The sequence below is a fragment of the Loxodonta africana genome, chromosome 12 (genome assembly GCF_030014295.1).
Source record: "Loxodonta africana isolate mLoxAfr1 chromosome 12, mLoxAfr1.hap2, whole genome shotgun sequence".
Lineage (NCBI taxonomy): Eukaryota > Metazoa > Chordata > Mammalia > Proboscidea > Elephantidae > Loxodonta > Loxodonta africana.
The window spans coordinates 22,111,315-22,127,983 of record NC_087353.1 but is presented as its reverse complement, the minus strand read 5'-3'; positions in this window follow the sequence as shown (position 1 = coordinate 22,127,983).

Sequence of the window (16,669 nt, the reverse complement as noted above, 5' to 3'; positions counted from 1 at the left end):
TGAGTTTCAGAAGTAGATTGCCAGGCCTTCCTTCTGAGGTACCTCTGGGTAGACTTGAACCTCTAACCTTTTGGTTAGCAGCCAAGTGCATTAACCATTTGCAACACTGTGGACTCCTGCCCCAACTCCAAATATCAGGGAGAAGTGCTGGGGCAGGGTCCTTGCAGAAGATTCCTGGGTCCCCTTGTGAATTGACCTACGCCCTTCCCAGAGCTCTGCAGACCACTTGAAGGGGCTGGATTTGTGAAGTCAAAGCTTGTCTGTTGTTCATTGTATAAGTAAGTGTGGCCACTCAGGATCTGCCCCGCAGTGACCTTTTGTCTTTGTCTCTGCAGATAGCAGCTGGTAGATTTTCCATTTAAAAACATTAAAAAAAAAAATTCCAATAAGGCATGTGTTACATAAACGTAAGCCCTAATAGAACATTCTGTTACAAAAAGATATAGGGGTATTTCAGGGAACCAAAGGGCCTCACATGTGACTAGAACCAGAATCAGGAACGCAGTCAGATCTCTCTCTCTGGGTTTCTGGGGGTCACTGTGTGACAATTTGACCCTTTGCTCTGCAGACAAGCTTCTATTGCTTCTGTTTGCATATGGCAAACACGGCTGTCCCAACCCGGGCTTTACTGGGCCTTCCCATTCAAGTGTCTAGCAGAGACTGAGGTGTGTTCCTGAGTTGCAAAGCAAAACTTCAAGAGAGATTACCATGGCTTGGCTCAGCTTGGATCATTTGTCCATCCCTAGTCCAATTATATGGAGTTTCTGGGTGGCACAAAGAGTTAAACACTGGGCTAATAACCAGGAGGTTGGTGTTTTGAATCCACTCAGAGGTACTTTGGAAGAAAGACCTGGCAACCTACTTCCAAAAAAATTAGCTCTCTAAAACTCTCTGGAGCACAGTTCTACTCTGACACACATGAGGTAGCCGTGAGTCGGAACTGACTCCATGGCAACTGTTTTTTTTTTTTTTTTTTGGTAGTCCAATTATCTAAAGCTGGGAAGAGGCAATGTCACATGTATAAGCATGGCTGTGGATAAGACTAGTTCTCAAAAATAAGGTTATCTAGAATAATCTGTTGCCTTATGCAAACAGATGCATTGGAGCTATTTCTCTGCCTTAAAATACAGATGGTAACATCCATCTCTCTGAGTTTTTGTGAGAAGAAAGCAAATTCTTGCATAAAACAGCAGTTGGTCAACTCTAAGAAGCTCTTTGAAAGTGGCCATTTCCAGCATGGCGCGGACCCAACTAAAGCCAGTCCGTGAGTTCCTGAGTCCTGAGTGCAGTAGGAGGAAAAGCAGCCCGCTCAGCAGCCTGGAGACACGGGAGGCAACCAGCCCAGAGGCAGTTCCACACCACCCTAGCTGGGAGGCAGCACCCAGTCCCGAGTCAAGCGCGAGGTGGTGCCAACTCCATACTCCACACCCTTGGAGACGTGACAGGCAATTCACAGGTCATCTCTGAAACACTAACAGTCTTAAATACTCAGCAGTGAGATGTACTACGCGTCAGCCCAGACCAGTATAAATAGGCCTCTTTATTTCCCTCCCTTCATGCTAAGGAGGAAGAACGGCAGCGCTGGGGAAGAAGACATTCCAGAAATGCCACAGAGAGACCTCAAAGAGCCCTGCTCTGTGTCTGGTAAAGGAAGCACTTCATGAGAGAGAAATGAACTGCAGGAAGAGACTGTGGGGATCAACGGCCAGCCCAGATAAGGGAAGTGACTTGTTCAAGCTCACGGAGGGAGCCCTGAAAGCCAGGGCAGGAGGCCAGGCCGGCTGCTCCCAGGCCCGTTTGCTTTCCACTGTCACGTTTTCTCTCATTTAAAACTAGGTTTTGCTGTACTGTGTCAATCTGAGTGAACTCCAAAGATATCGGATTGCCCAAAAATCTGTGTGTGGTGGGGGGCGGGGGCGGGGGGAGGTAGTGGCAGTATGGGGGAAGTGGCTGGTATTAGTTTTAAACAGAATCATTTTCAATTGACTGGAGTCTTCATCCAAGGATATCAAGAATGAAGTTCCGCTTCTAACTGTAGACTTGTTTACTCCATGGGAGAAACACGTAGCTTTTTCGGCTCTGCAGCTTTTGAGGTACGCAATGGGGATACCAAGTTGTAAAAGAGAAAAGTCTCCTTCTAGAATCTCACCATCAAGGGGGAGTGTCGTGAAGTTCTCCCGACAGATGGGTAGGTGATTTCTTTTGGTTTGAGGAAGTAAAGGTGAGACCTCTGCAGATATATATATATTTTTAATCAATTTGAACAAACTAACGTGCACCCACACACCCTTCCACTTGCTAAGTCTTAACGAGTTGTATTTTTTTCAGCTCTTTTCTCACTAATCTTCATGTCGATTTGTGGCTGCTGACATATAACATGAGCACCAGGTTTAAGTCTGCAACAGCTGTTGCCAGTGACACTGCTTCGCTTCTTTTCAGTTGCAGAAGCCTGGGTCGGAAGTTTGGGTTCATTGTTAGGTCAAAGAAAGGGGCCACAGCTTGTGTGGGCCTGTGTTTCCTATTTTGGGAATGGGACTTCTGAGTCACCACCTAAATTAAACACAGGTCTTCTAAGCAGCCCAGCATCCTGAGAGACATTGCTAAGGGCCCCATCCTACCACTCTTTTGCCTGAGGGCCCTAGAAAGAGAACACGAGACAGTCATAACAGGGAGAAAAAGCAGATGGACGCTCTGAAGATTAGGCCCCTAAAATGGCAGTCTTAGTAAGGAGTGAGTTATGGTTATTCCTTGGTAAGGTTGAGTTTCAAATCTTGCTCCATGACTGATATATAGTGCAGTTCACTCAGCTATATTTATTTTAGCCTATAAAATGGTATTAATTCACAACTTGCAAGGTCATTATGCAAATGAAAGGTATTAAGTCCCACACAGAGTAGGTGCTTAACAGAAGGTACACGGTATTATTGGCATTCTCTCTTGTATTATCCTTGTGTTAGTTCAGTCTCCCACCCCTATCTCCCCAAGCTAACCTCTTGGAGACAAGGACTGATTTATTCACCCTTGAAATTCTCAAAGTACAGGAAGGCACGCAGATAGTCCTCAGCAAATCCTTGTGGGTTAGCCCACCAGCACTTGGAAGAAACTCCCTCTCCCAGCCTCACCCTCTCTTGACAAACACACTTTATGGGACTGTATTTCCAGCCACCTTCTTAACCACGTCACAGTGGTAATCAGCCGGGTAAGAGACAGATGGGAATCAAGAAGTGGAAACCTTAGAAACGCACAGCATACTTCAGTGTGTCAAAGGCGTCAATGAGGAGCACAGCCCAGGGAGGGGTCAGAGATGAGTCATGCACCTGCTCTAGTCCCATAGTCTCCAACGCAAGGCCAGCAGGGGCAGCGGAGGTCTGGGTGCAAGGATGTCTGAGGGAGTAGAAGGATGAGATCGCTTCTATTCACTAAGTAAGCACTGAGTACCTACTATGCATCAAGCATTGATTGGACAAGGTGCTGCAGACACAGTGAAGAACTAGGCATAGTTAATGGTGATTAAAAAAAAAAAACCCCACTGCTGTCTTGTCAATTCCAACTTGTGGTGACCCTATAGGACAGAGTAGAACTGCCCCACAGAGTTTCCAAGGAGCACCTGGTGGATTTGAACTGCCGACATTTTGGTTAGCAGTAGTAGCATGTAACCATTATGCTATCAGGGTTTCCAATGGTGATACAAGGAAGAGCTAATTACAAAAGCTGTGTTGCATTAGGAGTCAATGCAAAAATTCTATAAGAGTTCATAGGCAGTCAGGGAAAGGGGTCCTGGGATATCCAAGCTAGTATCTGAAGGTTGAGTAGGAGTTAACCTGGCCACGGGAGGAACAGCACTCCAAACAAAGGGAACAGCCATTGAAAAGGCTCAGAGACACTTGGGAGTCAAGGCTTTCAAAAGCCTGTGGCTATAGAGGCTGGTATTGAGACAGACATGCCGACTCCAGCAGTGGCTGTCCTAAGGGGAGGCTCCTGGGCAAGATGCTGGGCGTTTTTTGGGAGGTTACAGACAGTTAGCCAGGAGGAGGCAAGTGAGAAATGCCCCAAGGATGGAAGCAGGAAAACCTGAAGTAATGGCTTTACCCACCACAGGTTCTACTCCACAACAGTCCTGCTTCTGCCCCTTGCTCTGGAACTTTGAGCTAATGAAGGAGGAAGTTGAGCCTTGCATTTGGCTGTCCCTTTGCAGATTGCAACCTAGACACCACCAGGAAGGGATAGGTCACATTACGTTTCAAAGGTTAATTGCATTACTACCGGGCTGGCGCTCTGTTCAGACCAGGGCATGCTCAGGTTCAGGGTCAGTCTCCAGCAATTTTTAGAAATACCCAGATTCCTCAATGACAGCTCTTCTCCATTTGAGGCCTTGAAACATCAACATCAAAGAGGCTGCCGTTGGCCATCTAGGATATTCCTCTGGTCTCACCCCTTTGGGAGCAAGGGAGAGTGAAGAAAACTAAAGACATAAGGGAAAGATTAGTCCAAAGGACTAATGGACCACATCTACCAAGGCCTCTACCAGATTGAGTCCAGTACAACTAGATGGTGCCCAGCTCCCACCACTGACGGCTCTGACCCAACTCTGACAGGGATCACAATAGAGAGTCCCAGGGACAGAGCTGGAGAAAAATGTAGAACAAAATTCTAACTCTCAAAGACCAGACTTACTGGCCTGACAGAAACTGGAGAAACTCTGAGAGTATGGCCCCACTGGACACTCTTCTAGCTCAGTAATTAAGTCACTCCTGAGGTTTGCACTTTAGCCAGATTAGACAGGCCCATAAAACAAAACAAGACTAAAGGGTCACAAAAGCCCAGGGGCAAGGACTAGAAGGCAGGAGGGGACAGGAAAGCTGATAATAGGGAACCCAAGATTGAGAAGGGAGCGGCTGACATGTGGTGGGGTTGTTAACCAATGTCATAAGGCAATAAGTGTACTAACTGTTTAATGAGAAACTAGTTTGTTCTGTAAACCTTCATCTGAAGTACAAAAAAAAAAAAAAAGAGGCGTCTACCTCCACAGGGCCTAGCACAGTGCCTGGCAAAGGACAACACTCAATAAAAGTTTGTGAAAGTGAAAGAAAAGCCATGATATAAGTACACACCTCTTTGTCCCGTGTCCTCTCCCCAGTGCATACTCTAAATTTGACAACATCATGTGCTATGGTGGAAAGAGAACTGGAGTCAGTCAGGAAATCCAGGTCTGAACCACTGATTATCTGTGTGACCTTCAGCAAGTCATTTTCCCGCCTGGAGTCTCAGTTTCATCATCTGTGAAATAGCATTGTTCGGTACTTGCTTATCAGGCCTACAAATTTACATGTGATGGTAAAGCTATATGCAATGTAATTTGCAAGTGTAAAGTGTAATGAAGAGACCATTTGTTCTATTTAAGGATTCCCAAATATCTACCGTCTCTTTTTCAGGACTTCTATTATTGTTACCAAAAACCCTGGTGGTGTAGTGGTTAAGTGCTATGGCTGCTAATCAAAGGGTCGGCAGTTCAAATCCACCAGGCGCTCCTTGGAAACTCTATGGGGCAGTTCTACTCTGTCCTATAGGGTCACTATGAGTTGGAATCGACTCAACGCCAATCGGTTTTTTGTTGTTGTTGTTATTGTTATTATTGTCACGGAGACCTGGTAGCACAGTGGTTAAGAAGTATAGCTGCTAACCAAGAGGTCACGAGTTTGAAACCACCAGCCACTCCTTGGGGACCCTATGGGGCAGTCTTACTTTGTCCTGTAGGATCGCTATGAGTTAGAATTGACTTGACAGCGATGGATTTGCTTTGGTGGATTAATGTCATTAATGTCTATGAGTGGAAAAGAGCTGACAACATTCTTCCCTAAAAGAAGCAAAGTATGTACTCACTTTGCTGACTGAGGAAGCTTCAGATTCCAGGCACCAAGGGAGTATCGTGGGGAGCTCAGAGTAATGGGTCCATAAAGGGGCCCTGTTCCAACTCTCCTCTGTTTGGACAGGTAGCCAGAGAGGCCGTGTCAGCCTGTTAGGTCTCAGGCACTTGACAGCAAGGGTGAGGTTCCATGGGGTCAAAGTCAGAGAGAAACTTGGAATCCTAGAATGCTAGGGCTGGGAGGGACCTGTAGATCAGATTTAGCAAACACTTGTTCAGCGCATCCAGTGTGGACCAGGCATGGGGCCAGGTGACTTCAATCATTTAATCTCCATGACAACCCTGGGGCTCAGACATCATTGTTATCTCCATTTCATAAGTTCAGATGGGTTACATGGCCAGGCCTAGAACACATACCCTTTCCTATTTGGCTACTTGCTCTTTGCCTGTTTGATTCCTCTCATTCCTTAGGCCCCATCTTAAATGTCACCTCCTCAGAGAGGCCTTCTATGAATTTTTCTCACGTTGCACCTTTTTATTTCATGCAATGACTTTGTAATCATATACTTATCTGAGTGTTGTCTTGTTCAATGCCTACAAATTCAACTAGACTGTAAACACAAAGAACCAGATCTATTTTGTTTACCACTGCTTTCCTAGTCCTTAGAAGGCATTCAAGAAAGCACTTGCTGAAGGTCACGGAAGCTCCACAGACAAATCTAAATTCTCTGAAGGACTGAATGACTGGGCTGAGGGCTCTGGGGACCAGAGTCTCAGGGAACATCTAGCTCAATTAGCGTAACATAGTTTATAAAGAAATGTTCTACATTCTACTTTGGCGAGTAGCGTCTGGGGTCTTAAAAGCTTGTGAGCGGCCATCTAAGATACTCCACTGGTCCCACCCCGTCTGGAGCAAGGAGAATGAAGAAAACCAAAGACACAAGGGAAAGATTAGTCCAAAGGCCTAATGGACCACGACTACCACAGCCTCCACCAGACAGAGTCCAGCACAACTCCTCTGATAGGAATCAAAATAGAGGGTCCCGGACAGAGCTGCAAAAAAATGTAGAACAAAATTCAAACTCAAAAATAAAGACCAGACTTGCTGGTCTGACAGAGACTGGAGAAACCCTGAGAATATGGCCCCCGGACACCTTTTCAGCTCAGTAATGAAGTCGCTTCTGAGGTTCACCCTCCAGCCAAAGATTAGACAGGCCCATAAAACAAAATGAGACTAAAAGGGCACACTAGCTCAGGGGCAAAGACTGGAAGGCAGGAGGGGACAGGAAAGCTGGTAATGGGGAATCTAAGTTCGAAAAGAGGAGAGTGATGACATGTTGTGGGGCTGGCAACCAATGTCACAAAGCAATATGTGTATTAATTTTTTAATAAGAGGCTAGTTTGCTCTATAAAGCTTCATCTAAAGTAAAATAACAGAAAGAAAACACTTGCTGAACAAACTATATAGATAAATACAAGATAAATACAGATATTAAGGACTTAAACATACTGTATGTTATCTGATTTTTTTTTTAATTCTCTATTGTCATTTTTCATCTCTTTTCTACCTAGATATGAGGTAAGAAAGGATGTTTTGGATGACATTTTCTAATCAGGCCATAAAAATTCCCATAATCTTTCTCAGCTTGACACCATTCACCATCTTGCTATGTAGTGAGCCTAAGGCCCTGAGTAAACCTCTGGATCCACAGTTATCTCTTCCCACCTTTTATAATTTACACAGCACCCAAGGCATTGCAGTTGCTCAAAGAATTAGTTGTCATTGTAGACTAAGGCAGTCAAACAGGCTCCTCGGCTATTTCATACATGTAGACCATTGCTGCTTCAACCCTGGCAGGGAAGTACGTTTTGTCTATATCAGCATCCAACTTGAACAGACTCAGCCAGAACTCAGGCCACGCTCTCAATACTTGAATTGCACCATTTCTCAGCTTGAAATGCCCTTTTCCTTCCTTTCTTCCAATCTCAGTCCTAGGAATTACCAGAAATAGCAAGTTCAAGCTCTGACACTAACAGGCTGGGCCCTGATACCTCTTCCTCACCTCCTGACTCCCAGGTTTCTCCCCATCCTCTGAACACCTACATCATTCACTTCTTTCCCCTTCCATCGGCTGCTGAGATGTTTCACCTCTAGGCATGTGAGTCTCTAAAACCAGACTGTGAGCTCTGTGCAGACAGGAACTCAGACTAATATTTCATTGCTTCTCCATTCTTATCCCACAGCAACTTTAATTTCAGATCAGTCTTTCACATAGAAGTGCTCCTTAAATAAGGACCAGAATGTAGAACCTTTTGAAGACCAAGGCATAATGGATGTACAGCAGGCTAGGAAAGACAGTTGGCATTTAAATGCCAATCAGGTTTTCCTCTTTTTGCTTCTGAATTGGGTTCTGTCTAAGCCTCTATCTTGCAGATGGAGCCCTTGAACTATAAAATCTAAATCCCCCTTCCAAGGGGACAAGCTAGCCCTGGGAGGGTGGATGGAGTTTTAGGACTGGAATTTGATCAGAATGGGAAAATCCAGAGCACACAAAAAGCTAAATTAGAGGGTGATGAGGGTCAAATGAGCCCTGGTGGCACAGTGGTAAAGAGCTGGGCTGCTAACCAAAATGTCGGCGGTTCGAGTCCAACTTGGAAGTCCAACTAAGGGGTAGCTCTACTCTGACCTATAGTGTTGCTATGCGTCGGAATTGACTTGACGGCAACTTGTTTGGTTTTTTGGAGGGTCAGACAGGGTCCCTGGGTGGTGCAAACAGTTTATGCTTGACTACTAACCCAAAAGTTGGCGATTCAAACCCAACCAGTGGCATCACAGAAGAGAGACCTGGCAATCTGCTTCCATAAAGGTTGCAGGCAAGAAAATCCCATGGAGCAGTTCTACTCTGTAACATGTGGGTTGTCATGAGTCTAAATCAACAAGCTCGAGTTAGGGGTTTTGAGGGTCAGACCAAGAATGCAGAATTCTGCCCAAGAGATCATCACAGGGCCAAAAATAGGCGTTACAGCCAGAGGGTCAGAAGCCAGGTACTCCCTGAAAGGCATACCAGACAGAGACCAGGAGAGCAGGAAGAGCTGAGACAACTGCCGAGAAAGAGACTGGCGAGCCTGGAGCTCATGCTTACTGGGGCGGACAGAGTGCGTGGGAGGCCCGGCCCATTGTGATGGCTCAGAATTGGGAGGATACTCACACAGGCTTCCCCAGCTTCCCTTAGTTCACAGGTATCAGAGGAAAAGAGAACAAAGCAGCCAGACAAGCAGAGGTTCCTATTTCCCCTATCATTAAAATGGTGTGTATGCCTTTTCACTCCCAGAATCTCTTACATTTAGGGCTCAAGGCTGCATCCAAGGCCCAGCACTGGCCCTCCACCAACTTGTGAGATTCCATTTCAGCTGGAATTTTGAACATAGAAATTCTTTGACCTTCTGGCCAAATGGCTCAGTTGCAGCACTCAAGTCCGGAATTTATCAAGTTTAAGATTTGCAAAACTGTGCACTCTCTTCTCGAGTCGTAGCTTCCATTTCCTTTGAGAGCAGTTGAATAGAACAACTAAAAAAATAGAACAACTAGAACCTGCAAATTAGGAATTGCCTGAGTTCTCCCCTCAAGCTTCTGCCCTGAGAGAGCAGATGTGGGGCTGCAGACACAAGAATTTACTCATGAATCTTGTTGAAAGACTACAAGTTAGTTCCTTATTGCTTTTCTACACTGGAGATGCTTGAATGGGCCCTCTTTTTGTTTTTCAAATTGGATTTACAAATAAACTGATAACAGTAAAGAAAACGAAGAAGAGCGACTGTTCAATTACGGGAGCAAAGCCTTTAGTATCTGAGTTCCTGCCTCACCGAGAAATTGGATTTGAAATGGCAAGGAGGAAATGAGGAAGCAAACTTTCATGTCTATTTTGGTTTTCCAGTGAAGTCCCATTTCCTTCTGACTTTGTATAAACAAGGAAAGGAGCGTTGTTAGTTCAGTTATTGCAGATAACCCACGTCTTTAAAGTAAACACAATTTCTCCAAATGAGGATGTAATAAGTGACTAAACTTTTTCAAAATATCCCCTGCTCATAATGAGAATAATAGCAGCTATTGTTTTATTGAACAATTATTATGTAATAAGTCCTTATTGAAGACTTTGCATGCATTAGACATATCATTGACTGACCACTTCTATTTCACCCAGAAATCCTACTCCTGAAAATTTATTGTGAAGAAATAAAACCATCAATACAACAAGAGTAAGTGCATGTCTATGTATGTATGTGTTTGTGTACGTGTTACAGCATTGTTCAAGTGGCAAAAAAAGTTGGAAACAAAGTAAATACTGACCAACATGCGACTAGCTGAATAAATTGTTATTTCCAAACTATGGAGTATTACGCACCGTTTGAATCAGAGCTTTACCAAATGTCTGGATGGATTTTCAAAAACTATTATTGAATGGGTGGAAACCCTGGTGGTGTAGTGGATAAGAGCTACAGCTGCTAACCAAAACGTCGGCAGTTCAAATCCACCAGGTGCTCCTTGGAAACCCTATGGGGCAGTTCTACTCTGTCCTCTAGGTTTGCTATGAGTAGGAACCGACTCAACAGCAATGGGTTTTTTTGGTTTTATTATTGAATGAGAAAAGTAGAATGCATAAAATTGCATATCATATGACCTCTTTTCTTAAAATGACCAAAAACCTTCTATATATTATGTATAATTGTGGAAGTGCATATAGTTACATGTTATTTTTGTATTATCGTGGGGAAAAGTATGGAAGGTACATTCTGGTTTGTCAACATGGCTATCTGGGGTGCTGGGTGGATCAGAGTTTGACAAGGAGCCAGGATGTGAGCAGAGCAGAGTGGCAGAGGCAGAGCGAGGAGCCAAAATAAACGGAAAGGAAAAAAGGACTACAATTTAAGAAAACCCATCGATACATGTAACGTAATCACGTTTATGTGTGTATGCTGAATTATTTATGTCGGTTACAGGTAATAAAGATATTAGAAAAAACAAATTAAAAATGGCATTGAAATTTTCCCAATAACCTCGTGAGTTGTTATTTTCTACATTTTGTAGATGAGGAAACTGGCAATGTGATTTGCCAAAGGTTGTCTGATAGGTCAAGACCATCTGATTCCAAAGCTGAAAGCCTTTTCCTGAAAGTATAATACATAACCACTGTTAAATAAATGCAAGTATTACACTAAAGTACAAAATGTATAAAAAATGACTGAAACTCAGGGTACTTCTGTTAATATTTGGGGTAACAGCCCCCCAGACATTTCTCTATGCATATATACCCATTTAACATACCTTGTAAAAGATACCAGTGTTGGTCTGCTGTTGAGGTTATGGGGGGAAATGTCACACCCATGAAGGAAATGGATGTTTCCACTGTCATTCATCCTGAAAAGTGGATAATCCTGGTCAGGAAATGAGGCCAGTGTTAGGGCTGAGGGAGGAGGGGCCTGGCCCAGGACCTGCACTGGGAGGCTTTGGAGGCTCAAAGTGATTCCTGTGGTGGGAATGAGCTGCCCTGACCACCTGGAAGCAGCCAGCCCACTAAAATATGGATGCTGGGTGAGTAGTATCTATTGGCCCTCTATCCTCTCCCAGGAATGGAGTCCCTGCGTGGTGCAAAAAGTTAATGCGCTTGGCTTCTAACCAAAAGGTTGGAGGTTCGAGTCCACCCAGGGGCGCTTCAGAAGAAAGGTTTGGTGATCTACTGAAAAATCAGACATCGAAAACCTTATGAAGCACAGTTCTACTCTGACACACTTGGGGTCACCATGAGTCAAAGTCCACTCAATGAGAACTGATTTTTATTCTCCAGAGGCTCTACCCCCACTGGACAACCATGAAAGGTCTACACCTTTGGACATGGGGAGAATTGTGTTGGCATTCTGAAGTCAGAGAGGGAAGCTATTTCTGGGCAAAGTGTGTAGCTGATGCTTCTCCTGGCGGCCACATAAGTGCCTGGGTCATGATTTTTGATCACAGGTAGTCTGCTGCTGGGCACAGAGGGAGCTGATCCGTGAGTTGTCACAATTACGGCCTCAGGTAGTTGCCATGAAAAGCCTCTTCTGAATGTAACACTGGCTGGAGGGTCCTCTCTTTTCTCTTGAGGAGATGCTGAGGTGAAACAGCAGGTCTTCGCCAGCCACCGCAAGGCAGCAAGTAGGGTCCTGAAAACAGCACACTATGGCCACCAAAGGGACTGGGATATTCCCTCCAGAGGTCCTAATGGGGGGAGAGACTTTGAGCTGTGGGGAGATATGAAGCCTCTGTTTTAGTGACTACAGTCAGGCCACCCTGGAGGCAGCCAGCAGAAGCCAGTCATCCACTGAGGGGCCAGCCTCAAAGGACACAGCTAAGTTCATGTTCTTTGGGAGGTGGCAGCAAGGATATGCCTGAGAAGGCTGGTTCACAGACTAGTCATTAGATATATTTGGAGAAGGGAACCCCAGACAGAATCTTTCTTCTAAATTGGATAGGTGGGGGCTCCAGGGAATTATGATTTGAGCATTAAGGATTTGAGCATTAAGGAAGGGTGACTTTATTTTGTACACCAAGCTGGTGAAATGGTATATGTCAATTATGACTGTTGTTAGTTGCCGTCAAGTCAATTCCAACTCATGGAGACTCCATGTGTGCAGAGCAGAACTGCCACATAGGGTTCTCAAGGCTGTGACCTTTCAGAAGCAGATCACCAGGCCTGCCTTCCAAGGTGCCTCTGGGTAGATTTTCAAACCAGCAACCTTCTTGCTAGGAGTTGAGCACTTAACCATGATATATCAATGATTAAGGGACTCCACAATATATCAATTACTTGAACATAAAAAAAATCCATTGCCGTCAAGTCATTTCCATCTTATAGTGACCCTATAGGACAGGGTAGAACTGTCCCTTAGGGTTTCCAAGGAGCACCTGGTAGATTCTAACTGCCAACCTTTTGGTGAGCAGCTGTAGTATTTATCCACTGTGCTACTATGTGGATATAGATATAAATGTACACAAAATGTAAATCTTATCACATCATCCCCCTGCTTAAAAGGTACCAGTGGCTTCCCTAGGGATAAAGCCCAAACTCTTGACCAAGTCTTTACTCAAAGCCCTGAGTACTCCACCACCTCTTTTCTTATGTACTATACCACAGCCGCACTAAAACCTTCCAGTTCCTTCCTCGAGTCTCCAGGCCTTCTCACATGTTTCTGCCTCTGCGTGGGATGCTTCCTGTTCAGTCACCTGAGAGTTCCTATTCATCCTCAGAGATTCTGCTTTAAGTGTTATGTCCTGGGTAAACCTCTTGTCCATACCTCTACCACATTAGATTAAGTCTTCCTGCTTGGTACTCCTTTATTACACTGCCCTGATATTTTTTGTTCAGACAAGGATTCGGTTCTATTGTTTATTGTATCCACAAAGTTTAGTATGGTTCCTGGTAGATAAAACCAAAACAAAAAATTAAAAACCCCCACGGCCATCAAGTCGATTCCGACTCATAGCAACCCTATAGGATAGAGTAGAAATGCCCCATATTGTTTCCAAGGAGCGCCTGGTGGATTTGAACTGCCGACGTTTTAGTTAGCAGTCATAGCTCTTAAACACTACACCACCAGGGTTTCCACTGGTATATAGGCACTTATTAAAAACTGTTGAATGTATGAGTGTGGAAGGAACATAATTTTATGCAAAGGGATCATATTCTATAATTTTTTTTTTTTTTTACATTCAACAATGCCCTAAGTCTATGCCCTTAACTACTAACTGCAGGTTCTTACAAAACAGAGTCCAGACTCCTGAGTACCACGTCCAAGGGCTTTGCACTCTACCCCTCATCAGCTCCATCCTATATTGTATTCTCTTCCCTGAGTATGCATTCCTTTTCGTCTGCAGTGCCCAGCAAGAAATAGGTGCACAGTATATGTTCATTAACTCGCCAAAGTGAAATGTTTCAAAGCCTTTGTATATTCTTCCCCTACTTTATTGCACGCCTTTCTCTCACCTCTGCCTGGCTTACTCCCACCTGTCCTCCAAAATGTCCCACTAAAAATTTACCTCTGTGCAAACCTTCTCTGTCTGTCCCAGACAGAAGGAGTCATGGCTTCATTTGTCAAGGTTCTTCTGTTGTTCCTATCTCCTTCACGGCTCCTAATTTGTACAATTACGTGTTTATAAATCTGAGTCTTTGACTCAAGTGTATCATTGAAGATACTGGGCCTGTGTCTTATCTGATGTGTTATCCCCAGTATCTAGGTTCAGTTAATATTTTATTGAGTGAATCAATGAATGAGGGAGGTCTTGCTCTTGGAGAACTACAGTTAAGCATTCAAGATCAGTTGGAACATATCCCAATTTCCTGCTACAGACTCCAGCTCTGTCAGTTGCAATCAGAGAAAGAGAAATGATCTCAGCATGTTGGAACTGGGTAGAATCCTTTTTTTGCACATGATGACACCGAAACCCTCAGTGTGAAGGTCACACAGCAAATTACGTAATAGTGAATACGGCCAAGAGATTGTTATCCATGCACCTCTTTCTGGAGGCACGGGATTCACTTTCTGTTTCTCTCTCAAGAAAATAATGCTGATTCCTTAAAGTTGTACAGCACTTTATAGTTTAGAGTCCTGAAAAAAGCCTGCGAACCAACTGTTTGTGTTAAGTATCTTGCCAAGATCATTCAGCTCTTCAATGGTGGATCCAGGGCTGGTGCTCAAGTTTTTTTGGCTCTAAGGCCATTGCGCTTTCCAGGATATAATATCTGCCTCCAACCTCACAATAAACAGTGGTTAAATATTGATGTTAGGTTCACTCAGGGGAAGACACAATCATTTCTAATTAATATCACTTCCTCCTTCTAAGAATACCTGAAGGAGACATTGACCAGACTTGTCAACCCTTTACATAAGAAAGCAGATAAGATCTAAACTACGCTATAAGGAAGAACTAGAATGTCTGTGTGTGTGTCAAGGTTGTCAATGACTATGCATGTGAATACTTGATGCTTTAGGGCACTCAAAAGTGTGCATGTGAACAAAATAAACAAACCTCCAGTCCATAGTTGCCTGCACAGAGTATGAACTTAATAAATATCTGCCAATGCATTAATGTACCAGTTAAAATATTCTCACATCATTTTTTCTCACTTTGCCAGTATTTCCATAGAATAATTTAAAAAAATTAAACACATTTTACAAATAACTAAATCTATTCATTCATGGTTTCATTCAATAAAGAATGAATGTCATCTAGGTACCTGCTGCATAGTTTGTCCATGACATGGCTGTGAAAAAACAGACAAAACCCCTACACTGATGCAGTTTACGTTTTAGGGGGTTGGGAGAGATGGACAACAACCCAAAGCTAAGTTATATCTTATCTTCTATGATAAGTTGGAGTCGACAGCAGTGGGATAAATTGGTAGGAAGGAAAATACGGTAAGACAAGTGGTGCCGGGAGTGGGATTGTAATTTATATCCAGGTGCTCAGGGAGATAACATTTGAGCAAAACCTGAAAAGAAGAGGAGTGAACTGTGAGGGTATCTTGGGAGAAATTTCAATCTTCTGAACAAAAAACTTATCATTTTAAAAGGAATATTTTCCCAAATGTCTTATATATACTCCTCTGCCTTCTAAGACACGGTATCAGATACTTTAACGTTTTCTCAATAATTCAGATATTGGTGTGAGCATCAATGCTGGACTGTAGTATATTACAGAGTTTGAGGCAACTGAAGTTCAGGGACTATTTGCCCCTCTAGTTGTCATCTGTTTTTTCTAATGTGTCATTGGCTTGTTAGGATTGAGTCCAGGAGAAAAAGAGTTGAGCAAAACCTTATAATCTAATATGTGGGCTTTATGACATCTATTCTGTTCATGCAGTGATTTTTGGTGCCAGTTCCCTTGCTCTCAATTTTCTTTCTGACCGCCTTTTTTTTTTTTTTTAATTGTGCTGTAAGTGAAAGTTTATAGCTCAAGTTAGTTTCTCATACAAAAATTTATACACACTTTGTTATGTGACCTTAGTTGCTCTCCCTATAATGTGACAGCACACTCCTCCCTTCCATCCTGGATTTCCCATGTCCATTAAACCAGCTCCTGTCCCCTTCTGCCTTCTCATCTCGCCTCCGGACAGAAGCTGCCCATTTAGTCTCATGTATCTACTTGAACTAAGAAGCACACTCTTCACAAGTATCATTCTATGTCTTATAGTTCAGTGTTTCTGACAGTCTTAATGCCAAATAATTGAAAACCTAACTTGGGCAGTACTGCTAATTAATGCCTTATTTTCTTTCCTTTTAGGGGTCAGAACCATTCTCTTTCTGATTTCAGTAGATTGTCTTAATAGGAGGCAAGTCAATGCCTGAGTTCCTCCTATGGGGCTGAGACAGACATAGGATGGAGCAGGATCTAAAGAAGGCTTCCAGAATGTGATCCAAGAGTCCCCCAGGAAATGGTGAGGAGATCCAGAGCATAGAAGGCAGGAGCTGTCTTTATGTTGTTTTAAACCAGAATGCCTCTTGTATACAACCCAGTACCAACACCAACCCAAAAAACCAAACCCGTTGCCATCAAGTCGATTCTGACTCAAAGAGACCCTATAAGACAGAATAGAAAACCCAGGGTTTCCAAGGAGCACCTGGTGGATTTGAACTGCTGACCTTTTGGTTAGCAGTCACAGCTGTTAACCGCTGAGCCATCAGGTTTTCCAATACCAACACAAGAAGGTAAATAAATGATAGCTATTATTATTATTATTATTATAAGGAGCTGTGGTGGCTCAGTGGCTAAGCACT